The sequence below is a fragment of the Myotis myotis genome, unplaced genomic scaffold (genome assembly GCF_014108235.1).
Source record: "Myotis myotis isolate mMyoMyo1 unplaced genomic scaffold, mMyoMyo1.p scaffold_m19_p_6, whole genome shotgun sequence".
Classification (NCBI taxonomy): domain Eukaryota; kingdom Metazoa; phylum Chordata; class Mammalia; order Chiroptera; family Vespertilionidae; genus Myotis; species Myotis myotis.
The window spans coordinates 54,353,576-54,376,772 of NW_023416368.1; the positions used below are offsets into that span (position 1 = coordinate 54,353,576).

The window sequence follows — 23,197 nt, forward strand, 5'->3', positions numbered from 1 at the left end:
AAGGTCCTCATTCATATAAGGAGAGCTGCTCTCCCCCATTGTTTAAATATTTTGATAGCTACATGCAGCTTTCAGATGTGCAAATTATATGCAGGGATCACAACAACACTGATCTGAATGAAGGTCCTGCCACAGCTGTTTAATCTGCCATGCCTACAAACAGTTTACAAATGTGATTTCAACCAGAAAACTTTCAAATTATACAGTAATTATTGCACATGTTTAACTTCCATTCTGCTGACGAAACTGGAAAAACATTCACATGTGGGAATATGTTTAGAGAGTGGCATCTACTGGCAACAGGTAAACTTGTAGCCTAGCTCTATCACTCATTTATTTATTCAAAAAAATATCTACAAAACATCCAGTAGGTACCAGGTACTATTAGAAACACTAGGGATACAATAATTAATAAGACAGATATCCCTGATCTCATTAACTTTCACTCAATTGTGGGGAGATAGACAACAGATGAGGTAATTAGGTAAAATACACAAATGTACAGCAATCCACTCTAGGGAATAAAAGAAGGGAAGGGGTATATAACACAATGCAGGCTTGGGAGGGCACGGGGGATGTTGGCATTTTAGAAACAGTGCATGCGGCGGGGCGGGGCTCACTAGAAGGTGATTTTAAATGAAAGGTCTGAAGGAAATGAAGGTGCTGTATGGATATACCAGGCAGTGGGAAAAGCAAATGAGGTGGGGGCAGGGGCGGGGAGGCTGCTTGGCATGTTTAAGCAATAGCCAAGTGGGAAAGAGGAGAACGATTGAGTGGAAACAAGAGGAGACGAGGAGAAAGAGCTAAGGTAAGTCCGCTCATGTAGGGCCTTATAGGTCACATTTGACTTTGACTTTTACCCTGAGTGAGACGGGAAGGGCTCTGAGCAGGGAAATGACCTGATGTGGTTTAAATTTGACAGGATCTGCTGGCTGCTGTTTTGAGCACTGACTGCAATGGGCTAGGGAAGGGAGCAGGGGAGGAGGTTGGAATCCAAGGGTGGGTCAGTGGGGTAGCAATGACCGTGGTGAGAAGTGGTCAGGGTCTAGATGCATTTGAAACGCAACAGCTACTAGGATTTGTGGATCAGAAAAGCATAGTTAGAGGCATTAAGATGCTTGGGCTGCCGAAACCGGTTTGGCTCAGTGGATAGAGCGTCGGCCTGCGGACTGAAAGGTCCCAGGTTCGATTCCGGTCAAGGGCATGTACCTGGGTTGCGGGCATATCCCCAGTAGGAGATGTGCAGGAGGCAGCTGATTGATGTTTCTCTCTCATCGATGTTTCTAACTCTCTATCTCTCTCCCTTCCTCTCTGTAAAAAATCAATAAAATATATTTAAAAAAAACATGCTTGGGCTGAACAATTAAAAAAATAGAAATGCCACAAATCAAGATGCAGAACACAGGAGGAGCATGTGATTTACAGGTAACTGTCAAGTTTGAGAGGCCTGAGAGGTATCTATCTAAGTACAGGTGTCAAATTGGCAGCGAAATACACAGGTCTGGAGTTAGGGAGAGGTCTGGGCTGGAGATGGAATCAGCTTGTGGCCATTATTTTAAGCCAGGGGTGGGGAACCTTTTTTCTGCCAAAGGTCATGTGGATATGTATCACATCATTCTCGGACCATGCAAAATTATCAACTTAAAAATTAGCCTGCTATATTTGGTCAAACATTTAATTAACTCACCCTTAATGCCTTTGCAGGGCCAGACCAAATGATTATTTTGCAGGCTTCATATGGCCCATGGTCGTTCCCCACCCCTGAATAAGCCATGAGATTGGATGAGATCATAGGGAGAGTGGGCAAAACTGGGAAGAGAAGGGTCTGAGGACTGAGGCCAGGGTCCCTGCAAACATGCAGACAGGAGTCCAGGGAGTGAACAGGCTCAAAGCACTCCCTTCAGCCTAGTGCCATCACACTCCCTTGGTTGAGAATTATACTCAATAAAAACAATGTGCAGTCCTTAATGCAATTAAAATAATTTAATCCAGAGCACATTCTCAGTAACACAATGGCAAATATTAGTAATAATAATAAAATGCTAGCAACAGCATAGGGAAATCTATCAAAGTGAAGAAATGAAACCCCACCATTACAGTAATCTAATGACTTATTTAAAAAATGAAGGCTCTAAGTGAATATGATGAGGTGCAGATAATTACACAAAGGAAATCAAGAGGTAAAAACTGTAACTGTGGAATGGCATTAAGTAATTTAAAGTATGTGTGGTTGGAGTCCCAAAAGGAAATGAGAGAACAGGTGAGAAAAAATATGTGAAGATTTCCACATTTGAATAAAACCACCACTTGAAAATCCAGAAAGCTTAGCAAATGCCCCAAAAGATAAATACCAAAAGAATACCACAAACAAAAAAAACCTAAAACAACCCACTATGACAGAAAATAGTAAAATTTCTAAAAAAAAAATTTAAGACTTAAAAGCAGTCAAAGCAAAACCAAAAAAATTACACAAAAGGGAACAAGAATAAGAGTAATAACTGATTTAAACAAATAAAGCTAGAAGATAACATATAATATCTTTAAAGACTGTCAACTCAGAATAACCAATGAAAACTTTATCAAAATGAAGGAGAAATAAAGACATTTTAGGATAAAGCTAAGAAAACCTGTTGCGAGCAGAATCACATTATAAGAAATGAAAAAGGAAGTTATTCATGCAGAAGGAAAATACCAGCTAGAAACTGAGATGTAAAGAGAGGGTCCTGCTTGGCTTTCTGACCCTGGATTAAGCTGTCCCTGCCTTTCCCAGAACCCTCTGCTGCTTCTTTGCAAATAAATCCTCAGAGCTCTTTTCCTTGATGTGTATGTGGAGAAGGGACTGAAAGGTATGCTACTGGAGATGAGGCAGAAATGATTTGTATACATGGATCTTTTGTGAGCCTCTTAAAAGCCAGAAGGCCTTGGATGGGTTTGTGTCTACACGCAACATACTGCATGAACATGTAATTCTGTATGTCATACATGTATTTAACTTATCGGTAACCATGCGTTCCTTCTTTCAGCATTATTCACTAGCAACTATCTGCCAGGCAGTATGCTGTTTGTACCACATCTCTCCTTTCTCCATTACCTTACAGACAGATTCTTCATGGTGCCCAGCAGAGGGTCAGAGTGCCCATCAATGGGTACTCAGCACTTCTGTACAAAAGTTTCATTTTAAATGAATATTTTGGAATCTTCAAATCATAGCCCATTTACTTTAAGCTGTGATTTCTCTCCATGTTGTGGATAGGTGCACTTTTTTCCTTTGGAGAATCCATTACAGTGCTTGCTACCAGCTAGTTAGAACTTTCTCTAAGTTTTTATGAGAGAAACTAATTATAATCAACTTGAAAATTGTGGGACATTTGTATTTCCCCTATAAGTTTTTGATTTATTTAGTTTCCAACTTTTTGTACAGATTCTTGAGTATTAGTGTATTTACACTGATAAATAGGTTGTGAGTTTTTGGACTTAGGGGTGGGGGAGTAACTGGATCATATTCTTAGCCAACCGCATGGCTAGTGCAGCAAACGTAAGCAAAGCTTGGATCAGAGGCATCGGATACAGTAATGCTGCATCATTATTTTTACTGGTGCTTTTATTACTGATATTTTATCTTTATTTTTATTGGTGTGAAAGATAATGAATTCTGTGGCTTACTTTTTTTTAACATATATTTTGATTTCAGAGAGAGGAAAGGAGTGGGAGAGAGAGAAACATCAATGATGAGAGAGAATCATTGATGGGTTGTCTCCTGTACACCCCCCACTGGGGATTGAACCCGCAACCCAGGCATGTGCCCTTGCCCGGGAATCAAACTGTGACTTCTGGGTTCATGGGTGGATGCTCAACCACTGAGCCAGGCCTTATTTTTCACAGAATGGAAAAACTCCAATGATTGGTCACTTTGCATAGCTGTATCTCTATTCACATATACAGACATACAGGTCAGTCCTGCATCCCTTGCACCATACTCAGAGACATCCTATAGCTGAGGACGGGCAGTGCTGGGAGCTGCCAGCAGTCCCTTGCCCAGCTGAAGGTCAGCCCGAGGTTGAGGCAGCACTGAGCACATCTTCCCAATACCTCTTTATGTTTGACCTCAGGAAGGAGTCCTGTCCCTGCCTTTCTCTGGCTCCGCTAATTTCATATTCAGTGACATATAGAGATATGCACACGTCCTTCAATTCCACAGCAATGTTCTGCACCCCTAACTCTATGTGGAAAAATCTGCTCTCCTCTTTTATCTCACTTGGGAACTAAGTCATAAGCATGGCTGATAATGAGGGTAGCCCCTTTCATCAAGTAAAATGCTCAAATTTTCAGGTAAAATTACATATGGAAAGAACCAGGTTCTAGAAGCCTTAAAACTATGATGAACACCTACAAACAACTTTTAGAATCTTTAAAGAAAGGAGCAGGCATTAACCAGGCAGGAGATTAAAGTGATTCTAGACTAATTGGAATGCCTCAAATTCTACGTTTTGACTTACCAAGACACTTTGGGAGCACAGCCCTTTTTATATCGGCGGGAGGGGGGAGGGGGGGAAGGGTTGGCTAACTGGAGAGAATAAGAATTGACGTTGCCCCTGTCTAGCACCCCAGGTCCTTTCCCATCTCTCTGAAGAAACTGTGCCTGGGGCCTCAGATTGTGCTTCTAGAGGGGACCACTTCTGTCCCCCACCCCATGATGTTTCCTCCTCAGAGGGATACCATATTCCAGGCACCCTCTCCGCCCCCCACTCCCTTTCCTCACACGGCCTTGCTGAGTAAGTCTGAGAAGAATAAATCTGACCTGATTGCCTCCTTGGTCCCCTCTTCCTGGAGGAGGAGGATTCCCCTGGGGGCAGATGCAGCCTCCAGTCTTGAGGAGCCTCTACCTGTATCTAATTCTAGAGCTTAGGTAGCAGGCCCCTACCTATCTTGCTCTGACCACTCAGCCATGTCCTTTAACTTAGTTCCCCACCCGAAAGTTGATATTTTGTCGTATACCAGCCACTGCCATGTTTTACCTCTCAGTTTGTTCAGAATCTGGTGGGGAGGTGTGGTGATATTTCACAGGTGCCTTAGAGATGAAGAGAGAGCCCACAGCACCAGAGCCCCTGCCACTCCACAATGGGGACAAATACCAAGCAAGTTCCCAAGACTGGATCCAGAAACAAGGATCCTGTGGTTCCTCTGCCCCCTTCCTGGAATGTCTCTCCCTGATTCCTGATGCCCCAGGTCTGCAACTGTGGAAAGGCAGGGAACCCTGAGGGGGTGGTCACTGTGGGAACAGAACTGTGATAGTTAACACTTATTTCAAACTCTTTTCTGTTGTTGTTTTCCTTTAAAAAAAAACAAGCTATCAAGAAATTTCAGAATCTTGTTTTCCTTTAAAACATTATTTTCATGCTTACCATATTATGTGACATGTAATTTTATTTTTCACATTTAACCCAAAATCTTTATTTTACAAATAAGAGAATCGCCTTCTTCAGGCCATAAAGATGCATGAATATCTTTCTGGTGCCTTTTGTCTGTATCCCATGTTTGAACTCTGACATTGCTTTCTGATTTTTCGTGTTGAGGATCCTACTTCCCATGGGATAAAGAGCACCTTAGAATATAGGGCAAGAATTTGTGCTAGATTCTTGATAAGTTCATTTGAACTGACCTTACTTGATTGAAATGCATAGGAAGGAATAAGCTTGGTGAGACCAAGCCATTCTCCTGAATCAGATCTAACATAGTGGCCTTTCTGTTCCTTAATTACTCAGCTTGTACTGCTGCAGATTCCCCAAACATACGCAAGAATACTCACATCCAGGGACAAACAAAAAATAGCCTCTAGCATAATAACAGAAAACAAACCACAAACTGTACTCTTTGTGAATTAATATTCATTTCTGTTTTCCATCATTATAAGTATGGAGAGTCCTGTATGTAGAATGAGGGGACATACTGTGTGAGCTCTAAAATTCTGTCCGGTTCTAACATAAATCACAACCCCTATTATTGGTGGCTATTATTTATCATTTCCACCCACTATCACCTATTTTTGTATTAGTCGAGCATGAATCTATAAGAGAATTTAACTAAAAGAGATAATAACTTAGAAAACAGTTGAATGTTTATCATTTCCTGAATGATATATTGTTCAATAATGTGTTATATGCCCAAAGCCATTAGCAAGCCTGACGGTTTTGTTGTTGTTACTTTTCATGAAAACATGGGGATTCTGCACTTTAGCAGGAAACCAAACTTTTGAAGAGTCCTCTTCACTTAACTTCCCCTGATGGACACTCAAGAATAACAGACTTTATGCACAATGTAAGTTTCCTTCTTCAAAAATGCACTCATTTTCAGAAAGGCAATGTCACCAAATTGCTCTCCAAATTAACTTGTTTAAATCCCTCTTTCATTTTTAAAGATCCATTTGTTGTCCTGCTAGAGGATTTTTTTTTTTCTTCAAGCAGTTGACAACTGCCCAGCAACAGCAGCCTGTGTTTGCAGTCACTATTTTGGGCTACATCACATGTCACTTACATAACCTTGTTTAACTGCTCTTGAACCAGTTCGAACAACCTGGGAAACAGATTAGGGCAGTCCCAGCAAATTCCTGCACTGCAGATTCTGATGGGTGATTTTCCCTTCCCCCACCCCATCTTATAATGTTGCAGGGTGAGTAAGAGGGTGTCCAACAAGAACTGGTTATTCATTGTCAGAGCAAGCTAAAATAATTAACTTCCTTTGCTTGGTTTGAACCAGTCCAGTCTGCCCGTAATAAACCCATATGAGCAGGGCTCCCCTGCTGCTGGGGTTTATGAGTGAGCCTGGATTAACATGCTTTCAAGTGCCAGGGGGAAACTCACGGGAGAAGTAAGTATAGGTTGCCTTTGCCACCTTGAAACACAGATCTTTTGTAGTTCTGCTTTCAGGATTCTAAGATTTTAATTTTTCCCGTGTGGTGTTTCAAGAGGTCTTCCCATGTGGGTAAGCACAAAGTTCCCAGATAAACATTCTTCTCACTGGGAAAGGTGTTCGTCTTTTATTTACGAAAATATGTAACTTCTGATTATCATAGAAGTTAAGCTTTAGGTGCTCTGCATATTTTAGTGAAAGATAATAAAAGAAAATATTATATGACAAAAGCCAAGTGCTTGCTGTAAGCTTTTAACCTTGAGAAACATTGATTAGGATGTGAATAAGAAAAGACAAGCAAGTTATCAGCAAGGAACAAGGAACATTTTTTCAGGAGGAGTGACTCGCGTCCCACACGCATTCAATAGTAGGAATTTAACAGAGTTGCACTTCACTATGCAAAAACATCTGTTATCTAGATAAACTAGTAAGTTATTCAGGGCAGTGGGTAGGGAAGTAACATTTGTTGAATTCCTGTTATGTGACAGGTGTTTTACCAATCATAGAATTTAATCTTTAATTTAAAAATCATTTGGGGGTGGACCATGTAAGATAGGTCATATCATCCCTGTTTTGTCAATGAGGGCACATGCAGGTTCCATCAGTGGCCAGAGTGGCTGGGATGCGTACTTGGAGTGGTTTCATTACAGCACCGACTCTTTCTACAACTCCACACAGATTTAAAAAGTATCCTTAAGAATCTTTGCAGTAAAACATTTAGGCTGCTGAGTTACTCAGACACTGAAATACCACTAACCACTGGGACACATGGGAGAGGAAACTGCATGAAATGAGGCAAACCTACAAGCTAAGCCTCAGCTGAAATATGCATGGATGGCAGCCTCATATACCCCCTCCGCCACCACTTTCCTCCCGATCCAAAATGTACTTACTTCTAAACCCCAGGCCTCGAAGCAGACACGTACACAGCCCTGCGGAATTGAAAGTGTCTGTGTGTTGGGTCCTTAATTATCACATTTCATTCATTTTTGCCCAACCGGCAAATCCACCGAGATCTCAAAAGAGGAAACGAGGCGCAGACAGACACAGGGACTCTTGTTCAGCCACTGAACTCACACTGTTTATTACGAGTTGAAGGTCTCCACACAGCTCAGTGGGCCTTATTTGCCACCTCAGGCACAGTCTGGTGTCCAAGGACCCAGCAGCTCTCAGCCCAGATAAGAGCTGCACTGGTGGCAGAGGACGACTGCATCATATACGTCTAGCGACAATCTGCATCTCTGCTAGAAAAATACTGTGAAACCATTTGATATGAGGACTTTTGCTCACACATACACACACATATGAAATTAGCCTAGTTCAGGTACTAGGGGGCATATATTAAAGAGATTCTCTCTCCCTCCTTGATCCCCTAGCCACCCAGTTCCCCTCCCTAAAGGCAACCACTGTTGTCAGTGTCCCTGTATCTGGGACACTTTTTTTCTTTAACTACAATAAATATATTCTGTTTGCTAAGTTTGGCCCTATCAGTGCAATCTGTCTGTTCTTTTACTAATTAATTCAACAAATTATTATTAAGTGGCTATTACATGCCAGTTACTGTGATCAGCACATGAGTTAGACATGAATGAGACCAATTCCTATCCGTCATGGCCGTGCGTGGTCTAGTGTGGGAGACAGGGGGTCTATGCAGCTCGAACCCCAGGGCAAGAACAGCACAAGGGGCAGCCTGCGGCAGGGACACGGGAGAGGACAGGATCGCCTCGGCAGTCAGAAAGATCTTCCTAGAAGAAACAACGTCCGGCCAGCTTCTTGAGGGGTGGTTGTTGATGGAAAGGGAGTCAGAGGAGTTTTCTTACTAGAGAAAGAACAAACTACAGAAGGAATGTTGTCAAAGGGTATCATCTATTTAGAGATGCGTGAGCTCGGTGCGCCTGGAGCACAGGGAGTGTATGTAGAGGCAGTACAAGTAAGACTGTGAGGACCTGCTATGCCATGCTCTGTAGTCTGGACATGAGTGTTAGGCAACGGGGAAACCGTTCCAGGGCTAACTGGTGTTCCAGGAAGTTCACTCTGGCAGCTCAGAGGAAGATATCCTGGAATCATGCTCGGAACTCAGATGACTTTTTCGGAAGCAGGTGGCTAGGAGGGACAATTTCCCATCCATCAACCTCCTTTCTGCTACTCCCTAGCCCCAAATGTGTTCTTTCCATATCTTAATTGCTTCAACATCCACTCATTATCCAAGTGACAACAGGTAAAACCACGTATTTCTTTCTGGTCCTCCTTGGTCATATTTCACACCTTTTCGATTTTGTAACAAAGTTGTTGACTTCTGCCTCTTTGAGGCCCCATCAGTACCTCAAAGAAGCAGATAATGGGTATGCTTGAGATAAAAATGGCAGGCTTGGAGTTACCTACTTAGCTTGCCAAAGCAGAGAAAATATTTTCTTTTTTAACATTCTAAACAGGCCAGTCCCCTTTGTCCAATTATTCCCAATAGAAATGATTCGCAATATTAGTATGTTTGAATCAAAATTCTTGTACTCATGAGGGAAAAGTGGTACAAGATGTAAGTCTGTGTACACTAGAACCTGGAGTTGAAGATTGGAATCAGATGAGAGAGGGAGGAGGAGAGAGAAACTGTGGGAAATCATTGTATGAAGTAGGACAAGCTGTCAGCTGAGAATGAGAAGGGAGGGGTGGATGAGGGACCAGATCATAAGTTGTCCAGAGCAGCCCTGGGAATGTGACACAGCATGACATGGAAGTGAAGAGGACTGACATGTATTAAGTATAGACTACACTGTAAGCTCCTAGGCTGGGAAAGTTATATTATGATCATATTTAACGTTTATGATGACCTTTTTGAGAGGTACTATTACCATCCTGGTCTGGCCAAGGAAATGAGCAGCTGTCCATGGTGCTTCCTACAGCCAATGGTGACACAAAAATTTGAACCCAGGTCTCACAAAAGCCCCTGCTCACTGGGCAAGTCACTCCAAAGTCATCCTGCAATCCTAACATGCACATAAAGATCTAATTCCAGCTTTCTAAGAAAACTTTGTTCTTACACATTTTAACCTTGTACATTTGACCATTTGACTAAATTGCTTAAAATCAAAGCATTTCCCATTTAGAAAACAGCTTAGCCCTTATTTACAGCTGAAACTCAGTACAAGAAAAGTTCCAATGTAGTTCATAATGTCCTAATGGGCTTTGGGCAGGACACATGTGGGTTCCACCCAGACTCGGTCACTTATCAGCTATGTAAAGCTGAGCAAGCCATTTAACCTTGTGTCTTCTCATCCATAAAGTTAGGGTAAAAAAATGTATCTCACAGGGGATTATGAAGACTAAAAGCAACAGTCTGTTTAAAAAGGCTAGCACGGTGCCTGGAACACAACAGGCGTCCCACCAACCTTCTGCTCTTCCCCAGAAACAGAGCCCTGTGCCTGGAGCAGCCCACCTGGTTCCCACCTGGCCTCACCGCTCCCTCCCTGTGCCAGCTGGGCTAGCCAGCCTCATGACGCTTTAGTGCCCCCATCTGTACGCGGGACAGTGATGACACCTCTCCCTTAGGGTAGTGTTTGGTCCTGCCCAGCCCAATCTTGACTTTGAACAGGAAGGATCTTGTCCCCGTTCCAAATCTTGGGCCCCTGTGTAAGTCACTTTTCAGCTAATTGTGCTTGTATTTCAGGTTTGCTTTCTGTTAACTGGGCTTATGCCTCCTTCCCGTGTCCCACTGCCTGTACTGCAGCTTGCACAGTACCCCCCATTCTTATACAACCAAAGTCCCCACACCCTGGCTCCCAAGACTGGGCTCTGACACCTGCCTTTCTCGAGAGCCCACCTGTCTCCTCCTGCACCAAACACTCTCATGATGTCCTGCCCAGATTACATGGGCTTCTCACTCTGTCTTCTGGATTGTACCTTCTGCTGGCACCTGTGTCCATGGTCCAGTTCTTGATCCACCTTGGGGACCAGGACTAGGTTACTATCCCAGGCCTTTCCAGTTGGTCCCATCACTGCATTCATTAATTTCCAAAGACATATTTTCTTTCTCTGATTCCTGTCACTATTTTCTTACACAGAAGAGCTAAGACACATATGGAAATAAATAACATTTTTATTTGCAACTATACTATGCTTTTTTTCTCTCTCTCAAAACCAAGAGCTTGTCATGAGAAACATACAAAAACTGCTTTATTGATAAGAAAATATATAGATTTACAAATGGATTGCCTATCATTGCAGTCATCTGTAAAGGAGAGCGAGACACACATATTCTTTCTAGTGTCTTATGTAACTGGAACCTGCCAGCTGATTTTTAGCTCATTCAGAGAAACTAAGCAGGCCTGTGGCAGTTGCTCCCAGCCCTTAAGTGTCTGGGCCCTTCCCTGGTCCTCCAGGTCTCCCACCTTCAGGTTTCATCTTAAGGCTAGGAGTTCCTAGAATGTTCCAGCCCTTCCCTATTCCTACTCCACAATCCATGATGCCTCCTCAGTTTGCTCAAAGCTGCACAATGTTATCTTCTTGAACAAGAGTTTCCCTACCGGGCCCCAAATCACAAAGTCAGCAAAGCCAGGTCCTCTGTTCTGCACCCTCCTCTCTGTGGAGGAGAGTCTGGAGGGTCTACTTCAAGAAGATGGTCCCTTTTTGCTAACAGAAAATGAAGGTGGGCAGATGGAAGTCTGCTTTGGTGTGATGCCTGGCTAACTCTGAAATTTTAAAATCCTCTCCAGTGGGGCATGGACCCAAGCCCAGAGCACTACAGCAAGGTACTCTGCTTCCTCATTTGTTAGTGTTTCTATGCAAACTCCTAATGGGGAAAAAGAACTGCAACTTGAAGCAGGGCTGGCCTTGGTTTTGGTCCCCCATCTCGGTTGCTTTCCCAGGCATCTGTCTGACATTGCTGGTGTGCCCTTACTGGTCCCCATCCTTTGTCCCTGTAATATACAGTTTAAGCTCTACAAACCATGGGCATAGCTCCAACATGCCAATTGTTTACCTGGATTCTCATTTTTATGCCCTGGTCCATCTGTTACATGGTCTCTGAGGCCTCTTGCCAACCACTTGCCTGGACTGAGGTTGGGGATTACTATGCCCCTTTGACTCTTGAACTTATTTCAATTTGTCCTAAGCTATGTCATAAGGACAGTACCATGAAAATGAAGAAACCCTGAGATAACAGTGCAAAGCAATCACAATGTGGATTTTAAGCCTTTCTATCCACAAGTACTGATAAATTATTACTTTCATATATATGTGTGTGTGTGTGTATGTGTGTATGTATATGTGTGTGTGTGTATGTATATGTGTGTGTATGTGTATATATATATATATTGAGCTTTTTCATATATAGGTTCCTCTGTAAATCACTACCTTGTTGGTCATCCTGGTGAAGTCACAGCCTTTCCAAATCCCTCTTTTTAACTATAAAATGCAGAGATGGGATTGGATGATCTCTATTGTGTTGATCTCTCTATCTCTTTGTTTCTATGGTTTTGAGAAGAACAGTGAAGGAAAAGATATAAAGTCACCATTAGAAAGACTAGGCAGTAAATAGGGCAATGTAGACTCACCCTGTCTCCTGTGTAAGTATACAGTGCAACTGGCAAAGCCATACTAAGAGCAAACTGCTAAAGACAGGAGAGCAAGCTGTAATCACTGTCCTCACCCGACAAAGAGTCTCGGAATTGCAAATCAGTTAAGAGAATTAAAAAGCAGTCACTATGTCCTTTGATGAGAAAAGTAGTCAAAGATAAGGAAAATTAGTTTTTTGGAAATACTTCTAAGCAAAGTACCCTAGGAGATAAAAGCCTAAGAAAAGGAAGATTGTGTACATACGTGTATAGATACGTATTCATACATATATTTTAAATAACTGCAACAGTGTTGAAAGTTAGCAAGAGATCACATTATAATCAAAGCTATGTTCTCAAAACAAATCTAGAAATCTTCATTAGGTGTTTCAAGATTAAAAAAAAAAAGTAGAATTGAAAGTTTCACTCCCCTTTTTCCCTGTGCACTGCAGGCCCACAAGTTTTTAAGGAGGTCATTTGTGTATTTATCTTTACGCTGCAATTATAAAACTGACTAAATGTGGTGGGCAAAATCTAGACGCAATATTTTAAGCCCCAAAACCCTGAGATTATTACACTTGATAAGCTGTGGCTCCACTGGGAGAATATTAAAGAGGTGCTCTGTGGTTAACACCTTAGATCAAGTTACATGAGATAATGTGCCTGTAGGAAGCAGGAGGGCGATAAACAAACTGCAGCTTGTAGGCCAAAAATAGCCCAGTTTTTCCCAGCTCTGAATTCCATCTGTCAAAATGAGGTGGATGGCATTCACCAGATAGCAGCAGTGCACAGAGAGCTGAACTGATTCAATCTTCTGGGGGACTTTGTTTTGTTATTCATAATAACAACTAACCATCAATTAATGAAATTGTTTGTATTATGAAGGCGTGGCCATTATCATCAGCCTATTCTTCTTCCCTTCTAGAGACTAAAGTCAGAGCACTTTGACACCCTCTCTACACGTCTGAGGCCCCTCTCTAAGACCCTGACTCAGGATCAACTTTCCTGAAACTTTCACTGACCTTGAATGATAGCTCTCCTGTGTCTGAAACACCCTCTGAAACATCCAATCTACATTGGCTGAGAACTATTATGAGCTGGGCCCCATAGCACTATTATCTCAATTAAGATGTGCAAGAATACCATACGCTATTAAAATTACTCCCACTCTATGTTCTTATTGCCTTGGCAAATTCTTACCAGCAATTATCGCTTCCTTCCCTTTGTAAGGCAGGGTGTCTGGGTGTCATTTCTTCCTGTCTATATCAGAACACCTGCAAGGCAGGGAGCAGGTCTTATGCATCAATAGAGCCCCATGGTGCGTAGGACACGACAAGTGTTAAACATCCGAGGGTAGGGCAGTTACACCCTTCCTCTCAGGAGTAAGAACTCCAGTGTCCCATTTAGCAACAGCCTCGGGCCTGGGGCAGGAACGCCTTGGTCTCAGAGAATGCACCAGCCTGTGCTGTGAGCTGCATTTCCTCCCACGGCTCTGAGGGCCCAGGATGGCAGAGTAGTAGGAGTTAATGTTTAGAACCTTCCCTCCAGAGACTCATCAGTAATCCTATCACTATAGAGTAATGCAAATATATGCAGGGGGCCAAGAAAAGACCTGACAATGAGAGAGTTCATTTGAATAAAATGAACATTTAAATAAAAAATACATTTTGAATATTTTTAGTCATGTGCAACAAGAGAAACAATTAATTCTCATTGATTCATAGTTTAATCCTATGATACAAAATGATTTGTGATAAAAACAAACATATTTTCTAACTGCCTCGTTCCAGACTCTGTCCCTTTATAAAACCTGCTGTGTGACGGCATGTGTTGATTGAGCACACAATGGGGTGTAAGAAAGTATTTGCTCGTAGGAGTTCACAAAACTACACACAATGGTGATAAAATGTATTAAGTTCATTTTCAGGTATAAAATGCTAGGATGCTATTTTAAAAAAGAAAGAGATAAATGTTGGCCAGAATGTGAAGGAAAGGGAACCCTTGTGCACTGTTGGTGGGAATATAAACTGCTACGGCCACTATGGAAAACAATATAGTGGTTCCTCAAGAAATTAAAAATACGACTACTAAATGACCCAGCAACGCTGCTTCTAGGCATATATCCAAAGGAAATGAAATAATGAAATCATTATCTCCAAGAGATATCTGTACTCCCGTGTTCATTGCAGCAATATTTACAAGCCAATGTATGGAAACACCCTAAGTATCTGTCAACAGATGAATGGATAAGCAAATGTGATACATGTGTGTATATATCAGCTACCTTGATACATACACAGAGTAATATTATTCAGCCTCACAATTCCTGCCATTTGTGATAGTTTGGATAAACCCAGAGGGCATTATGCTAAGTAAAATAAGCCAGATAGGGAAAGACAAATACTACATGGTATCACTTATATATGAAATGACAACATCAAAAAAAAGTCAAATCATAGAAACAGAGAGAAGGATGGTGGTTGCTAGCGAGGGGCTGGGTGGCGAGGGAAACAGGGCGAAGCTGGTGCAAGGGTACAAACTTGCAGCTACAATATGAATAAGGTCTGAGGACCTAATGGTGGCTATAGCTGACACTACTGTATTGTACCATGCTAAGAGAGCAGAACTAAAGAAGAACAAAAACAAAAAGAGGTGATGGATGTGTTAATTTGATGGTGGGGATCCTTTTACAATGTATACATGTATCAAATCATCATGTTGTATATTTTAAATATACTATAATTTTTGTCAATTACATTTCATTAAAGTTGAAAAATGTTATGAGGAGAAAATTAATGAGGGAAGGAGGGGAGATAGCAAGTGGTGATCAGGGAGGCTTGAGGAAGAGGCCATCTTTCACTTGGGCCTTAAAGGAGAAATGCAATTTCTACAAGCTGAGAAGGAAGAGGGAAGGACATTGATGGTTTCTGTCAGCCAAGACCATCCCTCCCTGGGTCGCAGCTGCCTCAACAATGCCCCACAGCACACGCAGTGTCTTCTGCATAGGACTCACGACAAATCACTTAAGTGTACAGTAAACTCCAATGAAGTCATAGAATTAATCTGAAAATCAATATAATACAGATATCAAAAATATTAATAAAAACAATTATTGCCCAAACCAAGGAAAAGTAGAAATCATTAGACTTGATTCTAACGCCCAAGGAATGTCAAACACAAGGTGAGCGAAACTGACCCCTAAAACTTATGGAATTCTTCTGTAGGTTTGGATTTACATGATAACTTACTAAAGCGAACCAGCTTTCCACTTTAATATTTATAGTACTCTGAACTCAATAAATTTATCCCATATGAAATTAAAGCTGGGCATTTTTATACAACAAGGATATGGTCTTTCACACGTACTCAACCTTTAAGTCAATACAATCTAATAGTTTAAGGAAAAAAGACATTAGATTTCAGAGAGCCATTCTGCCTAAAAACACTCTAAATTATTTAAATTGAATTCTGATTAAAGCTAAAATAAAATCTTATTCAACAGGGCATGCAAGGTTCTTAGAACTTTTGCAAATGAGATCTTTGTAATTTGATTCTGTTTCATGCAGTAAAGCCATATAATGAATATGTCATGACGCTGCAGTCCCGATGGCTGTCTGTGGAATACTTTGCAACTTGCCCTTGAACTCTAGAAAGGCATGGGGATGGTGCAAACCATTCTTTTTGATGTCTGAATACTACGTACTACCTGGAATCATTGAATTGAAATCTCTATTTCTTACAGAGGAAAATAGAGAGTTTCTTGTCTGTTTACTTTAGGAAATTATATCATTTTAGAGCTGGAGGGAAATAGTTCCTTCCTACCTAGAATTTAACCCAAGGTCACAGAGATAACAGAGAGATGCTAGGCTAAAAAATCAGGAGAACTGGATTTGAAATCAAATTTGTCCACAATGCTCCTTAACAAAGGGGTTACATTCCAATAAACCCACTGTAAGTTGAAAATATCATACAGATACAGCATAAGGGATATAATAAAAATTATATTATAATGCCAATGTATGGTGCCAGGTGGGTACTGGAAATATTGGGGGAAACACTTCGTAAAGTATATGATTGTCTAGCTAGTATGCTATATACCTGAAACTAATAAAAATAATATTGAATGTAAACTGTAATTAAACAAAAATAAATTTTAAAAAATCATTAAGTTGAAAATGCATTTACTACACTTAACCTACTGAACATCACAGCTTAGCCAAGGCTACCTAAAACATGCTCACAACACTTACATTAGCCCATAGTTGGGCGAAATCATCTTGGTGCTGTTACCCGATATCACAAGAGGTAAATATGTTAGCCTGGGGAAAAGATCAAAATTCAAAATTTGAAGTATAGTTTCTACTGAATACACATCACTTTTGCACCATCGTAAAGTCAGCCACTAGCTGAAGTCACTAGCTGTGTGAATTGGAGCAAGTTACTTTACTTCTTCCGGGTCAATGTATCTGTGCCATTGTAAAAATATAAACTGCCTTGCTAAATTACTGTGAAGAACAGAAAAAAGACATATTTAAGGTGCCAAGTACAATGCTGAGCAGAGTGGGTGTGCAAGCAGCTCAGCCTTAATATGGATGGTAAAGCTGAGTGCTGAGTCAAGCCAGATCTCTGCATGTCAACACATCCTATTGTCTTGGTTGTTTTCATTTGCTCTGCTGTAAAAAGTATACAGAAAAATTATTCCACAATAATTTGGGTAGTTGTTTTCAACGCTAGAAACAAATGAAACAGAAAGATTTCCCAAATCATAGTCTAGGTCTAAAACAGAATGCCTTGGGCTCTGTGAGCATAATTTAGTATTTCAGGTGGACAACTGAAAGTAACCATATGAAGACTCTACTGAAGAGCTAGCTACATGGGCCTCATCTAGAAAAGGTGAGGTCCATTGAACTGCGGGAGGCTGGGGTGGGAGATAATGAGAGGCTGGGAGATAATGGAGGGAAGCCACAGGAGACAGCAAGCAGGCCCTGGCTCTGGGAGAGAGCAGCTGCTCCAGCTGCTGGTTGGGGCTTGCCAACTGCTGGCATTAGGCATGCGGGGCGGAGGTGCTGCCAGATTCTCCACTGCTGAGGGAGAGGCTGGGCGTCCATGTTTCACAGGAAATTTGATTTTTGAATGCTGGCAACTAATCCCCCCCCCCCCCCCCAACAACACACCTCAACAGGCTGGATTGCAATAGGGAAAATCAGTGTAAGACCCTTCAAAGGACAAGGGAACCCAGGTGTGGGGGCTGGAGCATCCAGCCTTTAACGTCCGATGGGGGATTGGACTGAGGAGCGAACTCCTCACCGAGCATGGCTGGGCAGGAACTTGGCCTTCTATATTTGGACTTTTTATTTTTATGCCTACAAATTCACAACAAATCCTGGAAGCTGGCACCAGGGTAGATAATATGAACCTGATTCAGGGTATGAGGGTGCAAAATGGGGTGCTAGAATCCAGGCATGTCCCTGAATTTCGTTACCCTCATGTCCTTGGGATTCAGTGCTGTACGCCTCCGGTGTTTCATAGAGTATCGGGAAAAACATTCAAATTGACTGAGTTCTCTGGAAAATCATTCCAGTTCACTAAGCTGCAAATGTTATTAAATGCCCTTGAGGCGTTTAGCTGAGAACCGCTGTGACTGTGCCCTGCAAGCTGACGGACGCTGACCTGCTGACCCAGGCCTTCCTTCTGCGAAGCAAATGCTGCGGACAAACAATACAAAAAGGTAAAAGGGTGGAGTAATTTATTAACTCTAGTCCCAGCAATGCCACATGTGACCAAAGATGTGCATTTGTAGCATCGGGATTAAAACAGCTATTGCATTTGTGCTTCCTTTGACATATCCTGGAAAATAACACTGGGCATCAGAAAAACTTCTAAGAATGTCAAGGCAAAAAGGCTTCCTCATTCTTTGGCCCATTTGAGAAAGGGTATGATTAACCTGCTGGGCTCTGAGCTCTGTAAAGGACGTAGAGCAGAGCTAGATAAACTTTTTGTAAAGGGACCAAATTATAAATATTTTAGGTTTTACAGGACAGTTTCTGTTACAACTACTCAATTGTAGTGTGAGAGCAACCACAGAAGATATGTAAGCAAATGTGCATGGTTGTGTTCCAATAAAACTCGATATACTCTCCCAGGCCAGGTAGCTCAGTTGGTTAGAGCATTGTTCTGATATGTCGAGGCTGCAGGTTCAATCCCTGGTCAGGCACATACAGGAATCAATCAATTAATACATAAATAAGTGGAACAACAAATCAATGTCTGTCTGTCTGTCTGTCTGTCTGTCTCTCTCTCTCTCTCTCTCTCTCTCTCTCTCTTCTCCCCCCTTCCTCTTTCTCTCTAAAAATCAATAAAAACTTTATAGACTCTGAATTGTAAATTTCGTGTATTTTTTTAAGTATCACAGAATATTATTTATCTGTTGATCCATCCTACTTTCTTCCTGTCACCGCCTTCCCATTTCATTCTTGGCTCACAGACCACATAAAAACATTCAGTAAGCCAGATCTGGCCCCTGATGTGTAGAAATAGTCAAATAAGAGGAAATAGTATTTATTTCCTGGTCAATTACCATAAACCAAGTCTGCTAAGAATTTTACTGGATCACTTCATTTAACTAGGACAATGACTCTAAGGAATATTCTTATTATGTCCATTTTGTAAATAAGAACACTGAGGCTTGGAACAGTCAAGTAACTTGTTGCCTAAGTGTGTACAGGCAGGGAGCGATTAGCTAGGATTAGAACCCATCACACTGGCTGTGGACTCCATGCTACAAACTGGGGGCCACATATGCACATAGTGGTTCTCGACCCTGGCTAGGCATCAGACCCTTATGAGAAAGTTTTAAAAAATGCAGGTACCCGAATCCTCCAATTTACTAAATCAGAATCACTGGACATGGGACCCAAGCATCTTTATATTAAAACAATTTTCCCCCACAGATATTTCTGGAGTATGATAAGGGCCTATGCCTAGACCCCTGCTTTGTGGGGTTGAGTATTACCGAACATGGTCCTACTGATAAAGGGCTTGTACATCTTGCAGGTAGATCTTCCTGCTATTTGGACCTGTTATTTAGTTCATGCTCACAATCACAGGCAAGTTCTTAAAGGAATCAGGCTCACCAGAAGCTAAGTCCCAGATGGTGCCTAGAGTCTTATTACCAAAGCCATATTTACTGAAAACTACACCACAGAACTGGAAATGAGTCAGAGCTGAACTAAAACTGGGTGTCTAACTCATATCAAGAGCAAAAAGTGATAAGATGGCTAGAAAAGACAATACAAATCACACAAGCACTTTAAATAATACATTTAAACAGAATAAGCCCAGATAAACCAATCTGATTGGGGGCAAAGCATTTATCTGCATGACTGCAATGGGTTCCTGTGGTCAGAATTCCCTTGTATAGCTCTGGGAAGTATTTAAGTTTCTAGCTCAAAAAAACCTCACCACATGAAACTCTGTGATCTCCCTTGTTAGATCCAATTCAATGGAAACCACACAGGAAGGCAATCTGCCCAGGAAATGTGCTTCTACTTCAGAACAAAAATACAGAAAGCCCCTAGGACATGCACAGGAAGAAGCTCAAAGGGCCCACAGAGTCCAACCTGGTACTTCACACCTGAGATTTTCAACCCGAGGACAGGGCTAGTCATGTCTTCCTGAACTTGCCCTTGTCAAAGGCCATTAATGCAACAGGTTATTTGGAGCCTGCTTGAATGATGTGACTGTCCTCCTGAAGTCCTCTAAGCACAGATCCACTCTCCTATTATAATTTTACCGTTCCGGTGGAGTTGCTGCCTCCGTCATCTTTTCTTTCGGATGACCCATGTTGATATGCTTGCTACTATCTCTGCTGACGCTTCCTTTTGTTCACTTACATGTCTCAGAAACCACATGTGGACCCAGGGGCCTGGCCTAAAGTTTTTCACCCTCTCACGGGAATTGAGTACTTGCTGCCTGTCTTAAATACTTCCCAGAGCTCAAGAAGCTTAGAGCTATACACAGAGAAGTCAGATATGGAACAGAACTATACATCTAAAGGGTCAGACAGAGCCCATTGTAATGGACTGCGGCCCTAGAAATGAACATTGGTTGCCACTAGCACGAAACTGCAATAATGGCACTTTTGAATATAAAGGACAAAAAACCAAAACACCTCTTAAAACCAGGGCAATTCCCCCGCAGCTACATGTCTTTATTTGCTGGGGGTTTTACTCATTCAGATAAATAGTTTTGTTGCCTTGTTTTAATTTTCTAAGGAGTAGCATATAACCTCAACAGAATGGTACAAAAGAAAGTTACCAACATTTGATCTTAACTTATTCAGACACTAAAAGTTCAGTGTCTGGAGTGTAAGGCTGTGGATTTGAAATAAGCTTAAGTACACAAACAAGGGTAAATATCAAAGTTACCATTACTGGGTGCTTTGTTACTGAGAAAAATGGAAATAAGAGAATATTTTAGTAATAATGCATGGACATCATTATAAACAGATACTAGAGGCCTGATGCATGAAATTCGTGCATGGGTGGGGTCCCTAGGCCTGGCTGACGATCAGGGCCTATTGGGGCTGTCTCGCCCAGTCCCGATTGGGTTGGCTGGGGCCTGCCGGCTGCGAGACAAGTCCTGCCGGCTCCCGGACATAGCCTGCCAGACGGGGGGAGAAACTAGGGGAGATTGGCTGGCCACAGGAGGTTGGCTGTGGGAGTGCACTGACCACCAGGAGCCAGCTCCTGCATTGAGCGTCTGCCCCCTGGTGGTCAGTGCACATCATAGAGACTGGTCATTATGGCTGTTCTGGTCATTTGGTCATAATGGTCGCTTAGGCTTTTATATATATAGACTAGAGGCCCGGTGCACAAAAATTTGTGCACTCGGGGGGGTGGGGGGGTGCCGGAAGCCGGTCCATCCTTGCTGCTTGACACAGTCGCTGCAGGAAAGAAACATCTGCACAGCATATGTTTCAAAGGACCTGGCGTATATAGCATACTGTTCTTAATATGTTTGCTCCCCTTAGCGCTGTGTGTTTTAACCAAGGTCACCTCTCAGAGAAAGGTTGTTTCCCCAGGTAGGAATTTTTCCCTGAAGTCAGGGAGGGGATGCCTCTCCTAGAAAGGTTGTTTCCCCAGGTAGGAATTTTTCCCTGAAGTTAGGGAGGGGATGAAACTCCTTAACTAAGTGCCAGGCGGGTAGTTAATCACTTTAACTACAAACAGTCATGCTTAAGCTACATAATCTTTACTCCCTGGAATGGAGATAAGAAACGCCCTAACCTTTGTAATAGAAATTGACAGGATTAAAATCAACTGGTATAAATACGGATGTAACAAAACAATAAACAGCAGAACTTCGCTGGAGATCCAGACCAGAACTTGGCTGGAGATCCTGGCTAGAGATCCTGGCTAGGCTGCTGATCAACTGAACACTGTCTCCGTGTCCTTCCTTCTTCACCGACTCCGTCTACGCCTTTGGGAACCCCTGGACCTGCTGGGGTTGGACCCCGGCAGGGGCGGGGTCCCTCAGCCCAGCCTGTGCCCTCTCACAGTCTGGGACCCCTCGGGAGATAATGACCTGCTGGCTTAGGCCTGCTCCCAGGTGGCAGAGGGCAGGCCCAATCCCTAGGTGCAGCCCCTGGTCGGGCTCAGAGCAGGGCCGATTGGGGAGTTGGGGCGCTGCCCCCTGTCATACACAGAGCAGGGCGATCGGGAGGTTGTGGTGCCACCCCCTGTCACGCACAGAGCAGGGCCCATCAGGGGGTTGGGGCACTGCACTCTATCACCCACAGAGCAGGGCCGATCAGGGGGTTGGGGCGCCACCACTCTCACACTCAGGGCATGGTCGATGGGGAGGTTATGGCTCTACCCCATCACACACAGAGCAGGGCCCGTGGGGTGGGGGGAGGGGTTGGGGCGCCGCACCCTGTCACACACAGAGCCGCAGGGCGATCAGGGGATTGGGGAGCTCCCCCCTATCAGGCACAGAGCAGGACCGATCAGGGGGTTGGGGCGCCTTCCCCTGTCACGAACAGAGCAGGGCGGATAGGGAGGTTGTGGCCCCGTCCCCTGTCACACACAGAGTCGCAGAGCGATCAGGGGGTTTGGGCGCTGCCCCCTGTCACACTGATCCCGGTGCTGGGAGGCCTCGTGGCTCTGCTGATCCCAGTGCTGGGAGGCATAGTACCCTTTTACTATATAGGATACAGGCCTGGTGCATGGGTGGGGCCGGCTGGTTTGCCCTGAAGGGTGTCCTGGATCAGCGTGGGGGTCCCCACTGGGGTGCCTGGCCAGCCTGGATGAGGGGATGATGGCTGCTTGCAGCTGGTCACACACCCTTCAGGGTGGGGGTCCCCACTGGGGTGCCTGGCCAGTCTGGGTGAGGGGCTGAGGGCTGTTTTCAGGCCGACTGAAGCTCCCAACTGCTTTTTTTCTTTTTCTTTTTTCTGGGCCAGCTTTAGCTCTGGCTCCAGCTCTGAGGCCTCTGCTGCTGAAAAAAGGTATCTGGTTTGTTTCGGTTCTATAATTGAAACTCTGTATCAACTCCAGCTCTGAGATCCCGGGCTCGCTGAAAGCAGGTTTCTGGGGCTTTGTTTAGCTTCTATATTCGTTACAATGTTTCTTAAACTGCAAGCTCAGAGGCCGGCAAGGCAGGCGGGGAACGTTTGGAGTCCTCCGTCACTGAAGCAAGCAAGCCTCATGTTAGTTTCAAGCTGCCTGGCTGCCGGCCGCCATCTT

General features: G+C 43.1%; 1 protein-coding gene across 3 annotated transcripts in view; it reads right to left on the bottom strand.

The window, feature by feature from the left end:
• The window catches only part of NR3C2 (nuclear receptor subfamily 3 group C member 2), a 293,715-nt gene that overhangs the window by 85,804 nt on the left and 184,714 nt on the right, over positions 1-23,197 (bottom strand). The gene's annotated exons all lie outside the window — the stretch shown is intronic.